Source organism: Peromyscus eremicus, chromosome 5, assembly GCF_949786415.1.
Source record: "Peromyscus eremicus chromosome 5, PerEre_H2_v1, whole genome shotgun sequence".
NCBI lineage: Eukaryota > Metazoa > Chordata > Mammalia > Rodentia > Cricetidae > Peromyscus > Peromyscus eremicus.
In genome coordinates this window covers 49643360-49669351 of record NC_081420.1, presented here as the reverse complement: position 1 = coordinate 49669351, position 25992 = coordinate 49643360, and positions in this window count along the sequence as shown.

Genomic DNA, 25992 nt, shown 5'->3' with positions numbered 1-25992 from the left:
ATCTTGAAAAAACAAAAACAAACAAACAAACAAACAAACAAACAAAAGAAACAAAAAACACCAGGCACACTGTTAATCCCAGCACTGGGGAGGCAGAGCCAGGTAGATCTCTGTGAGTTAGAGGTCAGCCTGCTCTACAGATCGAGATTCAGGACAGGCACCAATAAACTACACAGAGAAACTCTGTCTCAGGAAACAACAACAACAACAACAACAACAACAACAACAACAAAAAGAATATAAATCTTAAAAAAGAGCATCACAGTAAATAATATGATATCCTATTAATCTCCATGACCAGAAATGTGGGGCTAAAAGTTTTGAAGAATTTCTTTATGGTTCTCAAATGCCATATTATAATTAAAAAATACTGATTGTTTTATTTCAACTGTACTATACTAGAGAAGAATACCAATATGTATTATATGATTAATGTTCAATATACATTTGAAACTTGAAGTAACAGTTCTCAGTAGTACTATATTGAAACATTTACATCTGTACCCCAGCAAAACCTTTCAGGAAATATAAAAATTACAATGTGGTTACATTCTGCTTTTCAAGTGAATGATTACAATGAATACAAGTAAAAAACAGCATGTTTTCTATACCCCTTATATAATGAAACATTTTATTTATTACAGGTGAAAAACAAATTATCCCAAGAACCCACATACATTCATGCCCAAGCAACATCTTATAGATTAGCAGTGTATAAACAAGATATTCTTCTCAGACAGGTCTTATACTGGCAACCTGCAGTTTTGTGGTTACAAAGAGCCAGTTACTTTATTACTTATCTTGGAAGGTAATCTTATAAGGAATTTTAAAGAATCACAAACCTAAATGTTTATATATGAAAAAATAATCAGTCTGGCCAGGCAGTGGTGGTGTATGCCTTTAATTCCAGCACTCGAGAGGCAGAGCCAGCCAGATCTCTGTGAGTTTGAGGCCAGCCTGGTCTACAGTGTGAGACCCAGGATAGGCACCAAAACAACACAGAGAAACCCTGTCTTGAAAAACCAAAAAAGAAAAAAGAAAAGAAAAAGAAAAAGAAACATAGTCAGTCAGCTCTACTTTAAACCACCTTTAGGGTGCATACCCACTTATTAGTTTGTTTGTTTTTTTATATCAGGAGATTGAGGGTAGAAATGGGTATAAGGAATTAATCATCACCTTTCATCATCAACCAGTCCTAGGAAGAAAAGTATGTCAGCTCGTAATAATTGGCCTGCTTTGTTCTTGTTCCCTGACCTTAACAAGTTCCCCATTCAACTACGTGTCTTTCTAAAACTTTAGATTGTTTTCTTGGGTTTTTCACCTCAAAGCTATTTAACAAAAACATCTTAGTCTAACTTTGTTATTTTCAAAGGTTTGTTTCAGCCATGATGTATCCTGAACCTGTGAACACATCTCCCAATATTAAGATTAAAAGGATTTAAACTAGCTGGGCTACTGGGACTCAGTTGTTTTTCTTAATCATTACCCTAAGCCACAGTCAATATGGCTCCTCAATAGAAATTCATGTGTTCTAGCTGTGTGACACTTCCTTGTTTTATTTTTTTATCATCAAAACTCTATTTAAACTAACATTATTATTATCAGCTATTCAGTACAGCTTAGGAATAAATCATCTTCATAATAATCCACAGGTAAAAATGCCCAGTAGGACAGGATGTTTCCATGAGATAGACACACTACATTACAGGCAATGGGGATCTCCTCACACCCATTCACACTGTGCCAGAGCCCAGAGAAAGATGGCAGCAGCAACCATGTAAAGGCACAGCAGAAGCAAAAGACATTCCAGAGTCTGTGGTCTTGGGTGCCTTGCCTGTCTGAGATTCACCCATCAGGGAGTTGCCACCTGCAGATCCTCTGACATGGCCACAGGCACCCTATGTAAAGTTCATGAATTATAATGAGTCAGGAAGTTTTACTAATCCCATAAGCAATAACAAAATGTTTTTATAGTCTAACTTCATTTAATTAATTCATATTGTATATGAATATATATCTGAACAGACATATATATTCCCATATGCTATATGTCTACTGTATAGCAAAATATAAACATCTATAAAAACACTAAGGCAGTAAGTAGTAAAAAATGCTGTAAAAATGTGTTATAAAACAGGGTTAGAGGTAAATAATATGAGAATTCAGAATGATAAAGTAAGATCTTGTGTTGAACTATCATGGCATAGCTGTATTATGGAATAGGAAGGTGGTTGCAAGGACCTATCTGTGTTCAGTTAACACAGCTAGAGGATGCCTCCAAATCCAACGTGGCATGCTGGTGACCACAGAGAAGGAAGCTGCATAATGAAGCCTGGGAGGAGGTAGGACCTTAAATGCTGACAGGGCCAAGCCATTGGCTGTCTACAATTCATTCCTAAGAAAGATGGGGGTTGGGGATTTAGCTCAGTGGCAGAGCACTTGCCTAGCAAGCGCAAGGCCCTGGGTTCTGTCCTCAGCTCCAGAAAAAGAAAAAAAAAAAAAAAAAACTGACAAAGAGCTGCGAAGACTAAAGCCAAAGACTGATATGATGGGCCATGTTTTACCAAGAATGCTAACAGGAGGTTGGAGGTTTAGAAATATAATAGGAGGCTACAAGGCCCAGGATCTGTAATGAGTTTCTTGTTGCTTGTCCCCCTGACTTGAACTTACAACTTTGGTCACTTGATCAGTTAAAAGTTAAATGGTCCCTTGCCCTTTCTTTCAAAGGACCCCCTGTTTCTGGTGCATTTCATTCTCATTGTCTAAATCTTTTGACCTGCTTTCTTTTCAACCTTTTCAAATTATGCACATTCATCTGAAATTGCACACTGTAAAACTATAACCATGTTTTCAAGAGTGTCCAATATAAGATCCAGAAAATTAAGTTCAAGATGCAAAATTTTATACTGTGAATTTCAGTGTACATGCTATGATAATCCATGTACTTGTTTCTTTTTTCAAAGAATTAGTTGCTAATGGTTTTTGTAAGGTATATGAAGTTATTATTAAATTTTGTTCACTTTTGTGATGTGTATGTATGCAGGTATAAATGTATGTTTGTGTGCATACTTGTGTGCATGAAAGTCAGAGGTTGATGCTGGTATCTTCTATTTCTTCCCCATCTTATTTTTTGAGACAGTGTCTCTCACTCAATCTAGACCATACCAATTCAGCTAGACTGACTGAGAACAGAGCCCCAGGAATTCTCTTTCCTGTCTCTACCCCTGATTTTTGTGGTTACAAATGTGTGGGGCTGAACCAATTACTTTACATGAATGTTGGGTAGAGATGTGAATCCAGATCCTCATGTTTCAGCAGCAAACACTTCACCAGCTGAGCCATAGTTTGGACCTGAAATTGTTATCTTTTACAAAAGGCTGTTTTCTAAGGCTAGGCTCCCTGGAAATAAACTCAGAGATGGAAACAGTGTATGGAAAGTTTACTATGGAGGGCTCTTGTAAATCACACCTGGAAGGGAGTGAGAAAATAAGACTGTGAAGAGTTGGAAGCTGGTCACCAACTGAGTTATAGTAAAGACATAAGTAGTTTCAGAACAGCCAGGGTCTTCATACTCCTATTTGGTCAATCATGGATATGCTGTTGTCAGCGGGGATTAGTTGGAGAAAGACTCAGACATAAGCTAGTTGAACACTTTGGTCCTGTGGTATCTTCAGAGCAGAGTCCACTCTGGCTGCATATTGATCTGCTGATGCACCATTTTGAGGGGTATGATAAAGCGCTTCTCTCCTTTGTATGTTCTGTCATTGTAGAGTTGGTACTGTACATCTGATTTCAAAAAATGGCTCTGCTTAAGTGCTCAGGTGTCATTCTCCTTTCTTCTGTGGAGGCTGTCTTTCTGCACATCATAGCTAATGTGAAATGTAGCACTTCCTGCTTATATGAAAGGAGAGTACACATTAATTCTTTAATGACAATAGGCTGCAGCTAGAAGCCAGGAAATTCAAAGTCTTTGCTGCATTCAAATCCGTGTAGATAACAATAGAGGGATAGCACTTACATCCATCACGTGTATGGTAATTCTGCTATTTCTAGAAATTCTTCTGAAGGTAAGAAGCTGAGCTCAAGACCTGATATTTTTATGACATGATTAGGAAAGGGGTGGCTGTGGAGGGAGCATCACTGAACTGCTGGCAGCAGCAAGTGGCCATTCCAACAAGCTGCAAGGATGTGTTAACCTTTATCAACTTCACCATGGCCTTGGGCTGCTGAACCCCCAGGAAACAGAATGTCTGTGTTTATTAGCCTTAGACTGCTGGGGAAGCATGTTGTCTTAATCCACACAAGAAAATAAAAGTAGAATTCTTCCACAATGGGGTTTTAAGTATGTGGTGGTATTTATCTTCCATGAGTGAAAACATGAATAGGCAGTAGTGAAACAGTAATATCTTGATATATTAGTCATTTTTTTTTTTTACTTTTGTGACAAAACACCCTATAGAAGCAATGTGAAGAAGGAAGAATTGACTTCAGTTCACAGTTTGAGGGTACATTCCATCATGGTGTTAAGTGAAGAGAGTCATATTGCTTTCTTCTCCATGGGCCAGGAAGCAGAAAGAGATGAATGCTGGTACTATGCTAGCTTCCTTCCACACTATTTATTCAATCTAGGTCCCCAGCCCATGGGATGGTAAATCCCACAGTGAAGATGGGTCTTCCTCCTCAGTTAATCATCTCTGGAAACACATCATAATTATACCCAAGCTGTACTTCATCAATGGCTTAAAGGTTCCTTAACCCAGCAAAGTTGCTAATTAAAATCAACCATAACTTTGATTAATAAAAATTGCCATTCCATTTATTCCATTTATTTTATCAGCCCTCTTAAGGACATTCTTTTACACACTGGTGTCAGTATCATGCACGACCTCTGTTGATTATTCTAAGCATCTTCTATCATCTATCACCAGGGGAAATAGCCTTTCTCTTCTTTGAATTGACATGGCAATTCTGATTTTGAGTTAGTATCACCTGTCAGTTAGAACAGACTTGTTTTCAAGAGGAAACCCAGTATCACCAGGGTTCAGCTAGATACTCATTATGTAATGATGAAGCTAGAAACGAAATATGGAGAACACTCACAGAGGCCTGAGAATACAAGCTGCTTCCTAGATTTCTCGAAGAGGAGGAAACTTCAAAGGCAGTATGCTGCTAAAAGGAAAAGAAGCACGAGAGTTTGCCAGAGGATGAGCTGAAGATGAATAAATTTCAGGGATAGGTGAGTAGCTGAACAGCTTACACATGGCCTGTTTGGCTTCAGCAAGAAGAGCAAGGCAGGAAGAGCTGCTGAGGAGATGGAGGACATTGAAGGAAGAGGTAGGAACAAAAAGTAAGAGGGAGCCCATGCAGTGTTAGAGTAATAGTTGAAACATTTAGTCTTTCTGGTCTCTTTTGGTTCCTCTTCAGAGTCAACAGAGTAGCTCAGGCTTGGTCCTATCCTCTAAATTACGACAGAACTTGCATCCATTTTATTCATAAATGTATGGGGCAAGACAACCATTGAGGCTTCTTGTGACTATAGTTAAATTTCAAATATTTTTTCAGTAAATAGCTGTGTTGAAGTATTTAAAACTCTGAAAAAGCTCAGCGACCCTTAAACAAGAACCAAACACCTCAAGAGAATGAGCAGAGGGCTAGGGATAATACCTGCTAGACAAAACTCTGCTCCACCTGAGACCATCAGGTAGACTTAGTACCAACTCCTCTGGGGTTTACAGCTCATTCAGGCAATCTATTCATACACATGCTTCAATTTACTTGATTTGAATAAGCAAGAAGGTCCAGGGTTTGTATTTTTAATGTCCTATCAGTGTGGCTATCAGGAGATAAGATGAGAAGATTTCTTAGACTTAGAAACAGAACAGTCCAAATACTGGGCAAATAAGTGCAAAGTACTTAAAAGTTAAATTCTAGATGAAATTCTATGGACAACAGCTAGTAAGACAGGAGGTATTCTGGTTCAGGTCCCGGGTAGAGACTAGGGGTCTTCTTAAGGTATCCACCTGCCCTTATAGGAATCCTTGTTATATCTGGACAGGTTTTTGGATACCCGTCAACAAAGGTTTAAGACTCTCCAATGTAGAAGATAACATTAGTTTATATGTGAATGTATACAGACACAGTAACTCACTCTCTCTTTTGCTATCTTTCTATCTGTGTGTGTGTGTGTGTGTGTGTGTGTGTGTGTGTGTGTGTGTAATATAGCCTAGACCACATAAATTAATAAGTGCCCTGGACCTGAACACAAATCTTCCTTTTGCTTATGTGACATACACATAACCAACTGAGCCATTTCCCAAGACTTCCCTGATGGGCCCCATAAATGGAATCACAGTAGTAACTACAAAAGTGAACATAGAAATTAAATGTAACTGAAATATAGAGATATGGTGGTAAGATTCCTTATTAGATGTGTTTAGGTATTAAAACATTATGAATGAGTTACACCATAAAAGTACAAGAAAAGGGCTAGAATAAAGCTATGGAATTATGGATGTAAAATAAGGAGAGTTTGCATGGAGCAGCTTTAAGGTCATGGTAGGAAGGAAGAAGTCTGAAGCAACAGCAGACAGCTTTGAAGTCTACCATGCTGTGGAGTTTCTGTGTTCTTCCATAAGCTAGCTTTCAACCATTTCTTAGCATAATGATGATACCATATTGATCTTTATAAAGCATAAGTGTTAAGTAAAATGTAATTAACTGTGTTCACACATAACAGGTGAGAAGAACAGAAACCAAATGGAAAGGCTGAGTTTGACACCCTAAATATGTGGGAATCCAAGATTAAAAAGTATTAGTATTAGAAAGAAGGCAATAGAAGCAGCATGAGTGGGTGATTTTTTTCTGTTCATCTTAAGTGGAAGGATTCCAGACCTTCTACTATGTGTACTAGACAGTTCTTCATTTGGATGAATGGAAGGTTCACCAAAGATTCTGTTTCTCCGCTTCTTGCCTTTCTGCTCTTAGATGTTATGGTGGACCTCATTTCTTTAAGGAAGGAAGTAGAGTCAGGACATGGATATATACAGTCATGAGCTATAAGAAGTAGCTCATTCCATTCAGCAGGCTTCTATCTCATTCTGTTAACCTATATGCAAATCTCTGTCTCCCCACCTTAGCTTACTATCTGAATCCAGGTCAGGGCTCCTTCTGAAGAAATGCAAACAGCTATTTCATGGTCACACACATAGACTCTTAGAGAGATGGTGGAGCAGCTTGATGATCTAAAGACAAACAGCTCTGATCCTTAAAGAATCATTTAAAAGATACAAAGTTGACCCTCCAGAAATGATGATACAAAGAGAGGATAAATTAGGAAGGCAAAGTCTAAAACAGAAGTATTTAATTTTTATTACTTTTGGGTTTGATGCAGGATATGGCTTTAGGACAAATTGCTTTTATTTTCTCGTAGTAGCTAGCATATAGCCAGTGTGGCTTAATAAGTGACTAGAACTCAAGCTTGCAAGGGGTTCCCAGAAGGAAAGGAATGTGGCAAGGCAGATGAGTAGGTGAACACTAGAGCCCCCAATCTGAAGACCTAAGCTCCAGGACCAGTTCTAGTTCTGTAGTGTTGTCTAGCCTTGAACATCCACATGCAGTCAGAACTTAAGAGGGAGAGCTGAGTATGAACATCAGGGAAAGACTTAACTTGAACTTCAAGCTTTCCTAATTTCAATCAGTATGATTGTAAATGAATAAGCACAGTCGGCACACCCCAAGTCTTGTCTCTATCTTCCTTGAACCTATCTTTTTCTTCTCCCTAATTTTTATTGTTTACTTCCTATTATTCCACAAGAGGTCATCTGCTATTGTTTCCTTATTTTTGCCAACATTTATTTTCAGTAGACTTAAAAACTTCTCTTTACTTTGGAAGCAAATTTTTTGCTAGGTATATATTTCTGAGTAGATTTTTTTTTCTTTTTAACACTTTGTAGACATTGTTCTTATTTCTGACCCTCATGGCTTCTTCTAAGAAATATCTATTAATTTTCCCATTATTCTTATTTGTGATGTTTTTCTTGCTGCTTTCCCATTGTTTTGGTTCTCAGTAACTGTCTAATGGGAATCTGAGAAGCCAAGAAGATGCAGCTACCACATATGGAAGAAAAAGATGACAGATCTAATGACAGGAAATGGTGGATGCTGCATAGTCACTCCTTGGTGGGTGATTATTCAAAGGCTTCATGGAGGGCCTGGGATTGGGGGATTGTTTATGCTTGACGTGGCTAGCAGATGGAAAGGTAAAATGGATACTGAGAATAGGAGACAACATTTTCTAAGACCTGACAGACACTTTTGTTATTGTTGCTGACACTGCTAACCTGCCAACTACAACTTTCTAAGAACACTGAGTTCTCGCCTCAAGTCTCTCTGGATTTTATAAGAGACAATGGAGGTTTTCAAATACACATGAATATACTATTTTTCAACTATGGCTCTGGTTTGATTGTGAAGGATTGCTTGTAAGGTGGAACTGGAGTGCTGTGTCACACCCTTGTGTTCACCTACACGAGGCTCTTGGGACAGTGTAGTGTTGCAATGTGGCATTTAGTAGAAAGATTATACAGATACCTGTCAAAGTTCCATCCAAAAATTGCATGGCAGCAGATCAGTAGAGAAGGAAGAACACAGCAGATGAGTCAAGGATGATTCAGGGGTTGATGGGCAGGTGGTAGAAATGGGAACAGTAAAAACAGCTGATGAGACAGTAGTGTAGAGACAAGTTGAAGGGAGAATTGATATAGATATAAATATAAAATTCTGGTGTGATAGTCTCATGGAAATGTATGCTAAACAGTTGGATTCTTGTGTCAAATCTCCAAGTTCTATAACTAAATAGGTAGATAATTTCAGAATCCTTATCCACTGAAGGTAATAAAACAAGTTCCAGGGGCTGGGAAGAGGCATCAGTGGGTAAGAGGGCTTGCTGTAGAAGTGTGTTGAGTTAGGCTCCTCAGCACTCACCTACAAAAGCAAGGTGCTTCCATACATGAGCTTATAACTCCAGTGCTCTAGGGGACAGAGCTAGGAGAGTCTAAGATAGTTGGGTTCACTTTCCAGATCGTTTAGCTAAAGAAACAATGAACTTCTGGTTCTATAGGGACCATGTTCCAAGGAAATAAGTTGGAGTGTGATGGAGGAACACACTTGACATTCTCCTCTGGCCTCCATGTGAGCACATGGACACACACACACACACACACACACACACACACACACACACACACACAGAGAGAGAGAGAGACAGAGAGAGACAGAGAGAGACAGAGAGAGACAGAGACAGAGAGAGACAGAGACAGAGACAGAGAGACAGAGACAGAGAGACAGAGAAAGGTGTTGAAATATCACAGAAGACCAGAAGTCAGGAAAACAGAAGATGAAAGACCCAACTGTGAGATGTAGGGAAAAACCAGAAGAGCTCATCAATAGGTGTGAGGTGGAGGGAAGTTTGTCTTTCAAACATCTTATCATTAATGAAGGTCTAGGTCTTGAAAGGATGCTCTGATTAATCCATAGAACTGTGTTACCAAGCACATTGTCAAGATGGCTCAGCAGTTAAGAATACTTGCTGCTTTTTCAGGGTTCAATTCCCAGCACCCACATCCAGCAACCTATAACTGCATGTAACTCCGGCTCCAGGACATCTGACACCCACTTCAGGGTGAGTCACTCTTAGGCTTCTAGTATCTTTTGTGTCTGTATTTTATTAAAAAATTCATAAAACAGTGTACTTTCCTTTCTGTTTCTGTGATAAAACACTCTTACCAAAAACAAGTTAGAAGAAGAAAGTTTTAGTTTGTCTTGTTTTCCAGCTTATAGGTCACTCCATCAGTGAGGGAAGCCGGGGCAGCAGTAGCTTGAAAGTAGGAAGCCAAAGCAGAAACTGTGGAGGGCTGCTACTTACTGGCTTTCTCTCTGGCTAATACATACATAGCCAGCTTTTTTCTTCCTTTTTTAATTTATTCTTCTCTCATACATTACATCCCGAGTGCAGTTCCCCTCCCCCAACTCCTCCCAGCAAGCCCCACAACCTCCTCTCTCCCCCAGATCCACTCCTCCTTCCTTTCTCTTCAGAAAAGCACAGGCATCCTAGGGATATCAACCAAATACAGCATAGCAAGCTACAATAAGACTAGGCACAAACCCTTATATCAAGGCTGGGCAAGGCAACCCAGCAGGAGGAAAAGGGTTTATACAGCTCAAGTCTACTTGCTCAGGAAATGGTGCTGTCCAGAGTGATGTGTGTGTCCCCACATATCATCTAATACTTAAGATAACCCCACAGACACAGTCAAAGGTCAATCATTCTAGTAAATCTGCTAAATGAACCTTCTCCATGTCTTTAGGCTGTGTCAAGTTGATAGTCAAAGGTAACTAAGAAAATCATTGCGTTAATGAACTGTATAGCACATGCTTCAGTCTACCCTTCAACCTAGCCTGCAGACATTATGGAGATCCCATTTAGGTCACCAAATGCACTTGCCTTTACCATCCCATCAGTTCACAGTACAACACGGCCATTTTAGAAATGGAAAAGCCTGAAAAGTATGAAAAAAATAAAAATGATTATTTTCTTTAGAATCTATGGTTTGAGGATTTTTTTACTTCCACATCCTGGTGGTTTCCATGGGTAACAGTATTAACTACCATGTCCACTTACATACTTACAAAACACAAACTTATTTGAATAATTAAAGACTCATGTGTTTGCATTCACGGTGCCTTGAGCCTGGTTACTGTCAAACTTCATCAGCACAAGGAGTAACATTTTTCCCTTAGGTATCATCAGCTTTTGGGGGAGGGGTGTTATTTCTGTCTTGTGTATTGTAAATGATGTTCTAGTTTTGAAGATGCAGTCTTATAATTTATTAAAAATTTGGCTGTTTCTTTACCGAATTTTCCTTCAGGAAATGTCAATACCTGTAGTATTCTGATTTTTCTGTTTTCATTAACAATCCACTTAATATGAAAATAAATCAGTGTTCCAATGTCACCATCCAATAGCTCTCTCTGCTTGTGTAGAAAGCAAAGAAAAAAGTAACATTAAAGAAATAGATAGATTCAGAAACTTGAACGTATCACCTTGAAGTGATACATGTTCATTGGGAAGCTTAGAGAAAGCATACCCTGGAACTTTGCTTCTGTGACCATACAAAATGTCAGAATTATCAACATTTGTGTCAAACCCAACTCTTGATCATCTGTTTTCTTGTGCTGGTGGGAGAGCTGTTGTGTTCTTGGGAATGGAACACCGTGTGTATGCTCTTTCTTGTGCTGGGCTGAGTTCTCTGAGGGGGCACAGCTGAAAACAAAGTGCTTTTGTTCAGCATGTTTTGCTTGGATTAATATTGCTTTTCCAAGAAGGAAACTGAGTGCCTTTGATAGGATATTCTTCCCAGCTCACTAATGATCCCTCCAGCCCACAGTGTAGTCTCTGGGTAGCTGACTGGCTGGCATTCTTGCTTGGAATTAGCATTTTTCATTTATGTAATTGTTTCTCTCTCTGGGGAGTGCTCAAGAGGTGTGGTTTCTCTCTATTTTGTTGTTGTTTGCAGATTATTAAAGTGTCAATAAATGCATTCTGTTAATAGAGGCTTTTTCTGAATTAGTTGGCTAGCATGGAGTACTGCATAGTAATATTACATACATATATAACCAGTGGCTCATTTCATAGTATTTTCCAGCTTTTTTGTTTTGGTTGGTGTGAATTTATGTGTATGTATGTAGATATATATACAGCTGTGAGCTTGGATGCTAGATGTTGACTTGAGGTTTTTCTCCATTCATTCTACACTTGCATTTTTTAAATAATATTTTATTCTTTGAGAATTTCATGTAATGTGTTTTGACTATATTCATCCTCTTCTCCAAGCTTCTCCTATATCTACTCCTACTTCTCTACCATCCAACATTGTGTTCCGCCAACCCACCAAGTCAAGTTTGTGCTATCTAACTGCTCTTGGGTGTGGGACATGCCCAAATGTGCTAACATGGTGTCACACCATTAAAGAAACCAACTCCCCTTCTCTCAGCAACTGTTGAGTGTGGTTAACATAATAGGTATCACATGTTTAAAAAAAAAAAGATGACTTTGCCTTTCCCAGCTGCTATCAACAACAACAACTCCTCAGCTAGGGTGGACTTCTTGCCCACCTCCACTCTAAGCTGGGGTTTTGTCCTAGAGACTGTTGTGTGACACTAATCCTGAGGAAACAACAAATGTTGACTCATGCCAGATAGTGAACCTAACAGACCAAAGTATGGATACCACCAAAGTCCATCTCAGTGTACTCGTGAGCTTTATTGGAATTACTTACAGGACTATGGTGAGGGGGCACTTACAGGAACAGAAATGACCCAAAGACAACTGTATCACCAAAGCTTACCCCAGCATGGGTAACAGCTCATGTTTCTGGAAATCTGGAGCACATTACACAACCTACAACAGCTCAAGAGATTGGAAACTTTGTAGGCAGCTCAGCTGCTCTCCACTTCTTCTAGTCATCTTGCTTCTCTGAGGAACTTCTAGGCAACTCTTCTGGTCTGAGAATGTCTCTAAGGAGTCTTTACTGCCTATGTACCCTTATGGAGGGAGAAGCCTAGTAAGTCTGATCACAGGAAAACCTGCAGGATCAGGTTTCTTCTCCAGCCTGTGGGTCCTAAGTGTTGAGCTCAGGTCCTCAGCCTTGTCAGCAAGGTTCTCCTTTAACCACTTAGCAATTCCATTAGCTAATGTGGTGCAATCATTGAAACCACAGTGAAAACAACATACAAATTTAAACTATTAACAACTTGTCTAATGATTTCTTCATACGTGTAAACCATAAAAGGCAAAAACCGAATCCTAGCCATTATCTGCAGGACTCAAAGCAAGCACCATCATCCTGGGTACATGGAACTCCTAAGCATACTAGTGCAGCCTGAGTACACAAGGCCCGTTTTCCTTATCTGTGAGTTGGAGATAATAAGATATTTCCCTAAAAGGTTCATTACATGAACCCAAGTGACAGAATATGTTTACCATCAAATGCAGCTCCCAGTGCTTAGTAGATATTTGATCCATCGTAATTATCTTTTTTTTCTCAGAACAAATTGTATACATAAGAAGAAAACATGCTTGCACTGCATTTAAAGTATTTTTAGCTATTGTTATCTAATGGAAATACTTTTGTGACAAGCCTTTGTTTAAAAAAAAAGGACAATTTAATGGATTCCTGACTCAAACATCTACCTGCTTGAATCTGACAGCAATACCAGCCAAACACAACTGCATATTGTTTTTTTTTTCCTGCTAATGCTGTATTCTCTAAACTAGTTTAAAAGTATACACTCTGAGAAGGAATATGCTGCTCACAACAGCATCTATTATTCAACTCACAGTTTGTCAGCCTGATGGATTTTCCTTTTATTGCTGGCAGAATATCCTTCTGTTAGGAGGATAGCTTCATGTTATCTATAGACACAATCCTTTCAAAAGAGGACATCCTCTTTGCCTACTTCATTTAAACACAGTGCACAGAGCTTAATGTATAACATGGAGTTTTATTTTAACAGAAAATTCTTACCATTTGATTTAAAATATATAGTTATTTCTCACAGGAGAGACTTGACCCAAGGAATGGTGCTGTTACTGGAATTCACAACATCAAAGACAAGTAGAGTTGAGAAATTTGGTTCCTTGACTTTTAGGTTCCACTTCAATCTGTGGCATTGGAGCCCATGCTGTAGCATCACAGGAAGTCACCTGACATGAAATCACTCATAGAATAGGCCCTGTGTGGTGTCTGTGAGGAGCATCTTATCCCTGATCCTTCCTGTCTTCTCTTCTGTTTCTTGCCATGAGAGAGTGAGCTTTGTTCTTTCACACTCTTTTTAAAGATTTATCTTTATTATTTCCATTCATGTGTATGTCTCTCTCTCTCTCTCTCTCTCTCTCTCTCTCTCTCTCTCTCTCTCTCTCTCTCTCTCTCTCTCTCTGGATGCCCTTGGAGGCCAGTGTCCTCAGATGCTCTGGACACAGAGTTACAGGCCATTGTCACCTGCACTTGGGTCATTAGCAAGAGTAGTAAGCACTCTTAACCACTGGGCCATCTCTCCAGACCCTCCTCCAGATTCTTCCTCATGATATTCTGCCTTACCATAGCTCGGAATCATCAAGTCTCTAAACTCTGAGCCCAAATCCATCCCTCCTCCCTTGTACTGTCCCTCTAGGGTGTGTGTCACAGCAAAGTTAAATCTGATCAACACACTGCAGGACTCTGATTGTTCCCACATGCTCTTTAAAACCAAGGGCCTTCACATAGGTTGTGAAGATAAACAATGAGCTTTTAAAAGCTGTACTTTGGAGGCCAGACATGATGGTTCATACCTGTAACCCCTGTGCTTGCAGTGCTGGGAAGCAGAAACAGATGATCAACTTACCATCAAAGGAGGCCTGGTCTACACAGAAAATTATAGGCCAGAGCAACTAGGACTACATAGCTAGACTGTCTCAAATAAACAAAATCAAAACTGAACAACCAACAACCACCTTCCTCAAAGGTTCCTAAAATGTAAACATAGGGATTTCAAAGAGATTTTATTGACTTGTGTGTTCTAATGAGAACTGACATACACAATTTTCATCCTGCCTTGAGTTGTTCCTGCGCAGGGTGCTGGTGTTGCATGGACACTGCTTACTGATGTCTGTATTGTATATTTCAAGAATGGTAGATAGGGAAAGATGGTGGTAGTTGCCAACAATGGACTGGGATAATGTGGACCTATGGCCATGGAGAACTCTGAGATCTTTGCAGATTTGAACAGTATCACTTTCTGCCAAAAAGTAAAAACTGGCATTGCCTTGAGAAAATTATTTTTTCTTAATATTAATATTCTATACTGCCATATCACTATAAACTAAGGATGTTAGTATTCAGGAATGTAAATTGAGAGTGTTATCAGTTATTTAGTGTTTGTTCCTCTTTATAAAATCATATGTATTTGGTGTATGTGTATGTGTGACATGTATGGTGTGTATGGTGTGTATTTGTGGTGTGTGTGTGTGTGTGTGTGTGTGTGTGTGTGTGCATAAATACTTTACTTTAAAATAGGTTTAGGTGCTAGAGATGTAGCTCACTTGGAAGAGTGATGACCTCACATTCATGAAACTCTCAAATCAATTCTAAGCACCAGATAAAATAGGTTTGGTGAACCATGCTTGTAATCCCAGAACTTGGAGGTAGAGATAGAAGTGTAGACATTCAAGATCTTGACTTAAGGGCAGTTTATGCTGTAAGGGCAAGGGAAGGAGACCTGAGGAGAAGGGAGGAGAGGGGATGCTTCTTTGTTGCTGTGGTTTTGTTTATTTATTTGTTTTGCTTTATCTTTTTTTTTTTTTTTTGCTTTTTTCTTTGTTATGGCTTGGTTTGACTTTTTGCTTTACTTTTTGAGTCAAGGTCTCAAGAAGCTTTGACTGGCCTTGAACTGATTTTGTAGCTGACAATGACCTTGAATGCCTGAACCTCTGACTTCCACGTTCTCAGTTCTAGAATTACAGATTTGCACACCCTTGTATGTTTGTCCTTCCATATTTCTATCAAATTCTCAAAGGGAATCAGGAAGAACCTGGGAGCACTCCTCTTAGCATCTACCCAGTGATGGAAACCACTGTCCCTAGTTCCTCAACTGAAGAAAAGTCTTCCTTCACCATCCTGATATTTTGGTAATAGGCAGAGGCAGTCGTTGGGCTCAGCTTGTTGGCATCATGTCTCCTGGGATCAGTAGCTTTCATTGCCTGATGGTGGACATCTTAAAAACCACCACCATATATTATTTCTGACGGATTGTTTGAGAGGTGAGGGTAAATGGGTCTCTTTTATTCTATCTTCATGAGAATCACAAGCTCCCCCACTGAAAGAGTTTGGGTATCAAATTTACAAATTTCCCCAGAGCTTTCCATCATTTGAAATTCTGAATAGAGGATATAGAACCACTCCGTTTGGTCCAAGCCGCATGCTGTAATTTCTAAAGTATACAGTGAGGTCTCACACAAAAAGGACATTATTGTTTTGAGAATACTGTGCTCAGGATGGAAGCTTTGTTTCTGTGTTCCAGTTGCTCTGCTCTTCATGTTCCAGGCTCCCTTCAAGGAATTACCAAGCCAATGTCTTGTACTCTATTTTGTATTCTCAGTCTAATAATTACTCTTTCACGTTTTCTTATATCAAATCAGGCATCTGTTAAGTTGTGCTTGGTAATGAGAAACATGTTTATTTCTTTTTTTTTTGCTAGGCATGACAAACTGCCCTAAGACTACCATGGTAATTCACAAGGCACCATGAGATACTTTAAGATTACAAGGAGTTCCAGCAGCATTAGCCATTTTGTACATTGAGTGAATAAAATGTTTAAGTTAGTTCAAAATGTCAACATTAGATCGTGTTCTCTTCCATCCAAGTAAAAAATATCTTAGCAAGGTACACTTGTTGAATTTGTGGTAAAGAGTAAAGATAATGTAAAATTGAGTGTGAATAGGCTACAATAGAAACAGTCAGCCTGATTCTGAAGTTTGAGATGTTGAAGATGATGGACTGATCCTTATATCTAATAAATAAGTGACTTATCCCAGAGTGAATATGGAAGATGTTTATGCCTATGTATGATTTTCACTAATGTAATCATTAGTGGACACCTAAGTAGTTAGGCTTTAAATACTTAATTGTTTAGATCTATCTAACTATTTAAAAAAGACATTTGTTTTGGCCTAGGGTCTGTGAATCAATTATGAGAACCTGAGTCATGCTACAGATGGAGACTACACAGGGGCTAGAATAATAGGCCATACTAGCAATGGTATTTAAACATTTTAAAGTTATAATATATAATTAAACATCTATTGTATGACTTTTCCTGGAGAGACATGAACAAACATGCATCCACCGTAGAAAGGACACTTAAAACAGACCAGAGAAATAATTCCTCTCACGTGTGACTTGGAGACCCAGTGAGCTGAGTGTGGGTACTTGCAGGAATACTGATGACTCAAAAGCAGCTGTGTCACTGAAAAGCACAGCTGTCAGCCTGTGAGTCATCAAAGCTGCATCCCTCAAGCTCCCAGCATGAATTTTAGGCCCTTCAACCAGACCAAGTGTCTCCTCTTCTCAGCAATTACTACTAATTATACAACCTTGAAGAGAGGCCTGTGAGTCTTCAGACTTCCTGAGCTTCCTCATTCTTCTGAGTTTCCTTTGCTTCCTGGGCATTGTATACTTTTTTTGTATACTTCAGAGTCTTAACATCCTGTATCTAGTGGGGGGGTGTTAAATTAGAAGGACTACACAGCAATGTTGTTGTCCCGTCCCAAGTATTATATATATTATTTCTACTGAACACTACAAAAGTATCATGTTAAAGTAATTTTAAGACTGATGAAGCAGAGAAACCCTCTTCCTTGGCTGCATAAGCACAGCATAACCTTTAAATTGGAGTCTGGAAGGTGATAACAATATTTGCCTATTTTTGTCATGACCCAAATCAGAGAACCTTTTACACACACACACACACACACACACACACACACACACACACACACACGCAAGCACACACGCACGCACACATCTGCGCACACGCGCGCACACACACGAGAGAGAGAGAGAGAGAGAGAGAGAGAGAGAGAGAGAGAGAGAGAGAGAGAGAGAAAGGGAGAGAGTGTTACCTAGAAGTCTCTACATGTAAACTTTAGCTTACTTTTAAAAACATCATCTCTAAGTTGAAAATAAGAATAAGGTGGAAAAGAAAACATTTTTTGAGATGTAAATTCCTATACCAGATACTTTCAATTCCCCAAATATTTTATCATCTTGAATTTAGAATTACATCAGTTTTTATATAATCTAATAATCCATGTTCAGTTGCGTAAGGACCAGACAATCCATCAACATCAAATGTCTTCTTAGTTATTTATATATAAGTAACACATAAAAAGGCTTCAGACAGCAATGTGACAGACATTAAAAATATACAAAATGCTTGTTACACAAACTACATAAGTACAACTGTGCTAATTTAAGCTGGGGAAGTAAAGTAATCTAAATTACTGAAGTGCAGAATGATGGATTTGCTCTGGAAAATTCATATTCATTACCCTCAAATACTTTGATCAGCTAATACTAAGTAATTGCAGTATTATCAGATGGGCATTTATGTCTTCATATAATCTGAAGATTCTGTAAAAATGTATCCAAGTTAGATTCTGCCAAATAAAACACCATTGCCTCATAATGAGATAATTAAAAAAATGGCTTCAAATTTCTACTCTTATTTAGATACTTTAGGTTTTCATGATTAAAAAAAAAAGAAAGGAAAAAATATGCAATGCAAGACAGCTCATTGTAATTAGGTTTCCTAGAATGAAATTTAGAAACTACAACAGTGTTCATTGGAAGAAATATGATGTATAATTGCAAACATAAAATACAAAGAGTGTGAGTGGATGATTCGATGGCTTGACAAGTAATTGCATGCATTTCACCAAGTTCAAATCAAGATAGAGAACACTGTTATCCTTACAGAAATCTGTCATTTTTCATCCTACATTCCCTTCACCCTGAGAGCTAACTTACCCAGATTTATTGAATATTCTTCTTGTCTAACCAATTAATTATACTCAAAACAAAACATTTTTGTATGTAATATTTTCTATTTGTTCTTTCACATTTTAACTATTTTTCTGTTTCATCAAAATAAAACTTGAGTTTAATTGGAACTCCTTGAATATTTGTAATTTCTGGAGATATTAAAGTTACTGATTTCAATATTGTCATCTTTTGAGATACACATAACGTCTGCACTACAAGAGGTTTTATAGTAAGGTTATGTCCATCCTCATCCTATCAGTTTACTTGGAGTAAGTCACAGGAATCTATTACTTTTTTTATATTTATTTTAAAATGTCTTTAAATTTTATTCTAATATCTGCATCTAATAAGATTTTTTCTTTGATTTAACAGTTCTATTAGTTTCTTATGGTGAGATCTATTTGTTTATGTTATTATTCACTTTTTCTTATGCTGGGTATAAACCCCCAGGGCTTCATGCTTGTAAGGGACACATTCCACCACTGACCTACACCACTGGCTCTCATAAGCTGCTGGATTCTTACAGTTAGTTAATAGTTATATTTATGGGTCATGTTGATCTATATATGTCTAATTTTAGATCTGACCTACACCCTTCTTCCATGAAGCCTGTATTTACAATCAGCTACTTTGTGTGGGGTGTGTGTGTGTTCACATGTGTGCGCATGTGTGTCTGTGTGAATGCAGATGTGTGCCCATGTGAATGCATTGATGACCACAATGTGGGGTCCAGGGATGGAATGCAGGTCTGTTGTCTTTTTATTTAACTGTTGCTGCCTTTTAAGCCATGGCTGCCTGAGAGAGCAGCTGCAAGTCTGCTGCTACCAGCAGCAGTTAGGCCGCAAGGGCCAGAACTGAGGGAATTCTGTTCCCTTAGGCGCTGACTCTTTTAAAGCTATGAATGGAACTTAGCTAAACCTCTGCCCCTGTAAAGAACTTAAGATTCAAAGGTTAAGGTAGAATTCTGCTCTTCAGAGAGGTTGAAAAGCAAGTAGCTCACCTCCTCTCTCTTCTCTGCATTACTGGTCCATGGTCTGGTACTTTTGATTCTTCTCATTTCTATTGTATGCCATTTCCCCCTTATCATTATATTACTTATATTTTAAATACAAACACATTATTTCTATTATTAAAATCATGTCCTATTTCATTACATTGTCTTCAAATATTGCATAGTGGAAATCATGCACCGTGAACTATATTCATACATGTTTCTTCAGGAAAAATGCTTACTTGAGTAAATATATGCGAAAACTTTAAGGTAAAATCCATTTTTGTTCTAAAAAGGAGCAGAAAAAAGTATTTCATTAACATGTGTTCTGATATTAGAGTTAATACGACTAAGTATATACAGACATGTGAGTGAATCAAAGCTCTTAACACTATGGAACCCCAAGGGCTGGAGAGCTGGCTCAGCAGTTACGAGCATTTGCTGCTATTGCAAAAGACTGAAGATCAGTTATTAGAAACCAAATCAGTTGGCTTCCAACTGCCTGAACTCTAGCTCAAGGGTCTGATGTTCTCTTCTGGTTTCTGTGAGCATCCATACACACGCGGCATACATAGAAGGACACATACAAACACATGTGTGTAAATACACATAAATAAAAATAAAATAAAACCAAAACTATATAATATTTATTTTCCATTCACCTATCAAAATGCCATTAAGCTTATACAACACGACCTGTATTTTGTCCATTGGCAGTAATGAATTACTGTAGCATATCTAACATAATTCATTCACACAGAAAGGAATTTTGACAGAATGTCAAAATGATCCCTTCTATGGTAGGCTATCTTTATTCCATGCCTCTGATGGAGATTGTGTCCTTTGGAAACCATCTTGCAAAGTTCTCGAAGCCTTAATGAAGGTGAAACTCACTTGTGTTCTCTCACTGGACTTGGTGCTGCCCATGCTGAATTAGCCATTGTGAACCTTTTTGTCATCTCCAGATCGCAGATGTTTAGTTTCAAGTCTTTGTTGTAGATGACACAGCTAGTTGAACGTTGAGATGTTGAGATTAATGCTCAAGTGCCTTAGACTCTGAAGTCATGGTCCTTCCCGTTAAGAGGTCTGCTTCTCAGGGAAAGTGATGGCCTTAGTTTTCATACATTATGGAAAATCACAATTTTTATAGGTCAGAAGGGAATATATTTGAATAAATATTCCAGACCTCAGTCCCTTATGACTAATATTCTATTTGTCTGTAGAAAGATTGGTGACAACAGGAAAAGCACAAACAACTGAAACCCATAACAGAACCTTAACTTCACGGCATTAACCCCCAGCTTTAGCTAAAGCATCCCGACTCAAGAGTTCAACCCAGGAAAATGTCAATGAAATAATTATGTTTCTTCAAACTTTTAAATATTTAAAAACTTTTCTGAACATTGCACTATGTTTTTGTTGTTGTAGTGATTTAGAATTCTTCATGTAAATACAAACCTTGTAGGGGCAAGTCTCTCAATGTCAGAAACTAATCCCGGGGAACTAACAGGGAGTTACTTCTCTGTTAAAGACTTCACCCAAACTCCCCTAAAGGCTCCAGCTCAAGCAAAAATGCAAATGCATTCTATGGTGAAATCTTAATTTCTGATCTAAAAGCAATTCAGAACTTTCTGAAGCTTTTGTTCTTAAAAGAGACAAAGGTCAGACGACATGGGATCAATCCAACCAAGCCCAAAGACCTAAAGATGGTTGCATTAAAACTGTCAGGATGACACAGAAAAAAAAATACAGACTCTTTGAAAAATTTCACCTCATCTACTCCATAATGGCTTTCTTAGGAATTCCCTAAATTCTGAAAGTAAATTACAGACTGCTCTTTAAAGAAAATTGAGAATCAGTCACTCAGGTACTGTTATGTTCGGTTTCCTAAAACCTTCATGATGATATGAGTTGGAGTATTTATTATTTTTATTTATTAACCAATTTCTTTACATTGCTGGGGATCAAACCCAGTCTTCTACATGATGCTCAAAATCTCTCCCATTGAGTCACCTTCCAGCCCTAAATTGGAGTAGATAGATGACCAGGCAGCATAGCCAAATTGGTGAATTTTAGACAAAAGTGGGGGATGTTATCTTAATAAACAAGATGGATACCTCTTGAAGAACACACCTGAGGTTCACATCAGGCTTCCACAAACACATACACACACATACATATGTACCTTTGCACACAGCGTACACATGGGATATGGTTGTACACATATACACACAAAATTATCATTTTTGCAACTGTACAATTTTTCTATTGCTGTGATAAAACACCATGTCCAAGGAAACTTAGAAAAGAAGGAGTTGAATTGGGCTTACAGTTCCAGAATGTTGGAGTCAGTGATGATGCGGCAAAGACATAGAGGCAGGAACAGCAGAAAGCTTAGATCTCAAACCAAAAACAGGAGGTAGGGAGAACTGGCTTGAATCTTTTGAAACCTCAAAGCCCATCCCTGGTGACCTACTTCCTCCAACAAGGCCCACACATCCTAATTCTTCCCAAGCAGTTCCACCACCTTGGTACCAAACATAGAAGTATAGGAGCCTATGAGGGCCATTCTCATTCAAACAAATCAGCACATCAAAGAGAGATGCAAAGAAAAGATTGCCGATTGTTTATGGCACATTTTAATTTTAGCGGTGGTCCAGCTTTCCAAGATCATAGCAACATTCTCACACAGGTGAGTCTCACTCTCACTGGGATGACTCAAGTCTTATCTTAACCAATTCGACCACATAGAGGAGACAACTGTCTTTTGGAAACCCAAGTCTTAAGTTTTCCTGTGTTAAATTCTCATGGTCTAATAACTTGGAATCTAATTTGTGTGTACAGCGTATGAACATGTTTGCATGTGTGGGGCTTCCCATGCAAATGTGTGTGCATGACTGTGGATATAAGAAATTGATGTTGTATGTCTTCCTCTCACTCTCCACATTGTGTTTTGAATCAGGGTCTCTTATTGAACCTGGGTTTCACAGATTTGGCTAGACTTGGCCAGTAAGCTACAAGGATCTGCTTGTCTCCAGAGTTGGGATTATAGACATTCACTGACATGTCTTGATTTCTCATGGGCTCTTGGGATCCAAATTCAGGTTCTTATGTGAACATAGCAAGGACTTTGCACTTACACGTAATCTCTCTAGACCATCAAATCTAAGTTTCAGCAACAATTACCAGTAGTCTACAGTGTCTTTTGTGTCTCACCCTTGATTTCCTTGTTTTCTAACTTACAGTACACTGGCCATGTAGACTCAGAAATGCTAGACATAAAATGACTCTTTAGATCATATCTTCCCTTGACTTCTGTTTCTCCCCAACTTATCTAATTTTAATGATTTAACTTCTTGAACTCCAGACGAAGTGAGTTTCTCTTGTTAGATGCTATCCTACAGCATACTTGGAGAAAAACAAAGAAATTAATGGAATTTTAAACTTGTATATCATTCCAGCACATATGCAAAACACAATAAATATCCAGTATAAAGGATCACAAAAGAATGAAAACCCACTGACCAGTGTCTCACAGTATATTCTATTTTGTGTTCTCTTTTGTACATAAACTGACACTTGTAAAATTAGATCATGTAATTATAAGTCTGTGTTATTCTTGTTATAAACAACTTGTTTATATAGTTCTATAAATTTAAAAGTGTGTAGGTTTTGTTTATGACCTTCAGTGATGTTATGACATTTACAAACATATCTCTTAGTTCATATTTTTAACAAATTTATTTTGGTAATAATGAAGAATGGATTGCTCTGTGATTAAGTATATTTCAACTTAAGTACAATTAGTCATGGCAGACTGTTGTTGGGTGTATTAGTAATGAAGTATTTTTCTTAGCAGTATGTGTAAATGTCTATAATTTTAAAGTCTTGACAGTATTTTACATATTACATATTCTGCAGAATGTTACATGGTATTTCTTTATATTTTACCTTTCCTCCTTTTGAGTAATGAGTTGACTCTGCTGATCTGGCTGACTAGGTGGTTATTCCCTTCCTCCTCCACCATCTCAAATGTGTCCCTCTCAAAGGTGTGCACCCAATCAAAGAAGACATCCGTTCTTGACAGAGGAGGACTGCTCTTGGGTCAAAGGTATTTGAGTAGATGAGCTCCCTGCCAGACCCAACAAACAAGTTCTCACAAGGTGGCAATTTCATGAGCAAGCTCAGTTTCAATTTTCCAATAATTCCTTTTATGAATAGTCCTTTCCCTATCTTGTAAGATATCGCCTTTCCCAAATTTGTGACATTATCTTACATTATTGTTGAGATAACTGATTTGACTGGCACTCTCCCCTCCCATTTTGTGTGTGTGTGTGTGTGTGTGTGTGTGTGTGTGTGTAAATACTTGTGTGTCTATGTGTACACACTACTTGCAGGACAAAGGATATCATCTAGTGTCTTTTCCAATTGTTCTACACATTACTTCCTGAGATAGGACTTGGTTATTTCAGATTTCCCTTGCTCCTTTCGGCTTGAAATTTATACTAGGTGCTTAAGTTAAACAAGCCTTAAAAACTTGTGTGTGTTTTTTTTTAATTGCATTTATTTATTCACTTACCATCTTATCTTCTAAAGTGACTTCATTTGGTTTGTTGACTGGAAGAATTATGGGAAAAGTTCTACAAGTCATTTGAGGTCTCAGATACTATAATCTTCCTTTAGAAATTTGAATCTATATCTAAAGGTGGCTGTGAATGGTAATGTTATAACTTCACCTTCATATAATTAAAATGAACATTGTAACTTGAGATTCAACTGCATTTTCTTTTTAGCTTAGTACAGTTCTGAGTTACCCTTTCTTTAGAACAGGAGTCAACATAGAGATTGTTAGTCAAATTGTTAGGGGAAACTGAGCTAGCTGGCACTGCCCCTCACTGGCTGCAGCACTTGGGAGATCAGGTCTGCTCCTCAGCAAGATCAGGTCTGGGCAGCACAGTAGAGCTGGTTCTGCTGGCATAGACAATTATGAACCTGCCCCAAGGGTGTGAGTGCAGGAGAGCTCACCTCACCCCTCACCTGTGCAGTGTGGGAGACCTGGCCCCAAATATGTAAGAGTGGATGAGCTGACTACACCCCTCATCTGAGTAAAGGAGAAGAGCTGGCGTTGGTAGCATGGGCATAGGATATCAGGTAGACTGACCAACTCAGCTACCACTCAGGCCCAGATCCAAGGCTTTGAATTGGTCCACCCCATCTACCCCATCTAAGAACTGCTGGAGCATTTGAAGGCATCAGCCCTGCAAAACCAAAGCTACTGGATCTCTATGACACAGGACAACCACAGGATATTGGAGAGAAGTCCCAGTGAGGATCCAATATTGAAAGTTCAGCAGGAGCCAGAGGCTTTGAACCAGACCAGCAACTCATTGCAATGAACATTTGAAAGCAAAGCTGTTCGGACAAAAGGGTAGACTAGGTGACATACTGTGAAACACTGCAGCTTCCAATGCTGGATATTTTTGTTTGTTTGTCTTCTTTCATTTGCATTTTTATTTTTTGTTACTTTTATTTTTCTGTTTTCTTTTGGGAGGAGGTTGCAAGGGCAGAGGACAGATAAGGAGGATTGGGGAAATGAGGGGGATTGGGGTGCATGATATAAAATTCACAAAGAATCAATAAAAATAACTCCTTTGTGATGCAATATTTTATTCTCTCATCACAAACCATAAGGAAGAAGTGGCAGAAAGAATCTAAGAGTTTCCAGTTTCTGGCTATTATGAATAAAACTACTATGAATATAGTTGATCAGGTGTCCTCATGATATGGTAGAGAGTCCTTTGGGTATATGCCCAGGAGTAGTATAGCTGGGTCTTGAGGTAGGTTGATTCCCAATTTTCTGAAAAACTGCCATATTGATTCCCAAAGTGGCTGTAAAAATTTGCATTTCCACCAGCAATAGAGAAGTGCTCCCCTTATTCCACATCCTCTCCAGCATGAGCTGACTTGTATTTTTGGTCTTAGCCTTTCTGACAGGTGTAAGATGGAATCTCAGTGTCATTTTGATTTGCATTTCCCTAATGGCTAAGGATGTTGAAGATTTATTTAGATGTTTCTTGACCATTTGAGATTCCACTGCTCAGAATTCTCTGTTTAGATCTATCTGTACCCCATTTTTAAATTGGATTATTAGATTTTTTTGATGTGTAGTTTCTTGAGTTCTTTACATATTTTGAAAATCAGCCCTCTGTCAGATATGGGGATGGTGAAGACCTTTTCTCACTATATGGGCTGTTGTTTTGTCTTTTTGATGATTTCTTTTGCCTTGCAGAAGATTCACAGCTTTATGATGTTCCATTTATTAACTGTTGATCTTCGTGCCAATGCATTCCAGGCTATTCTCCAGTT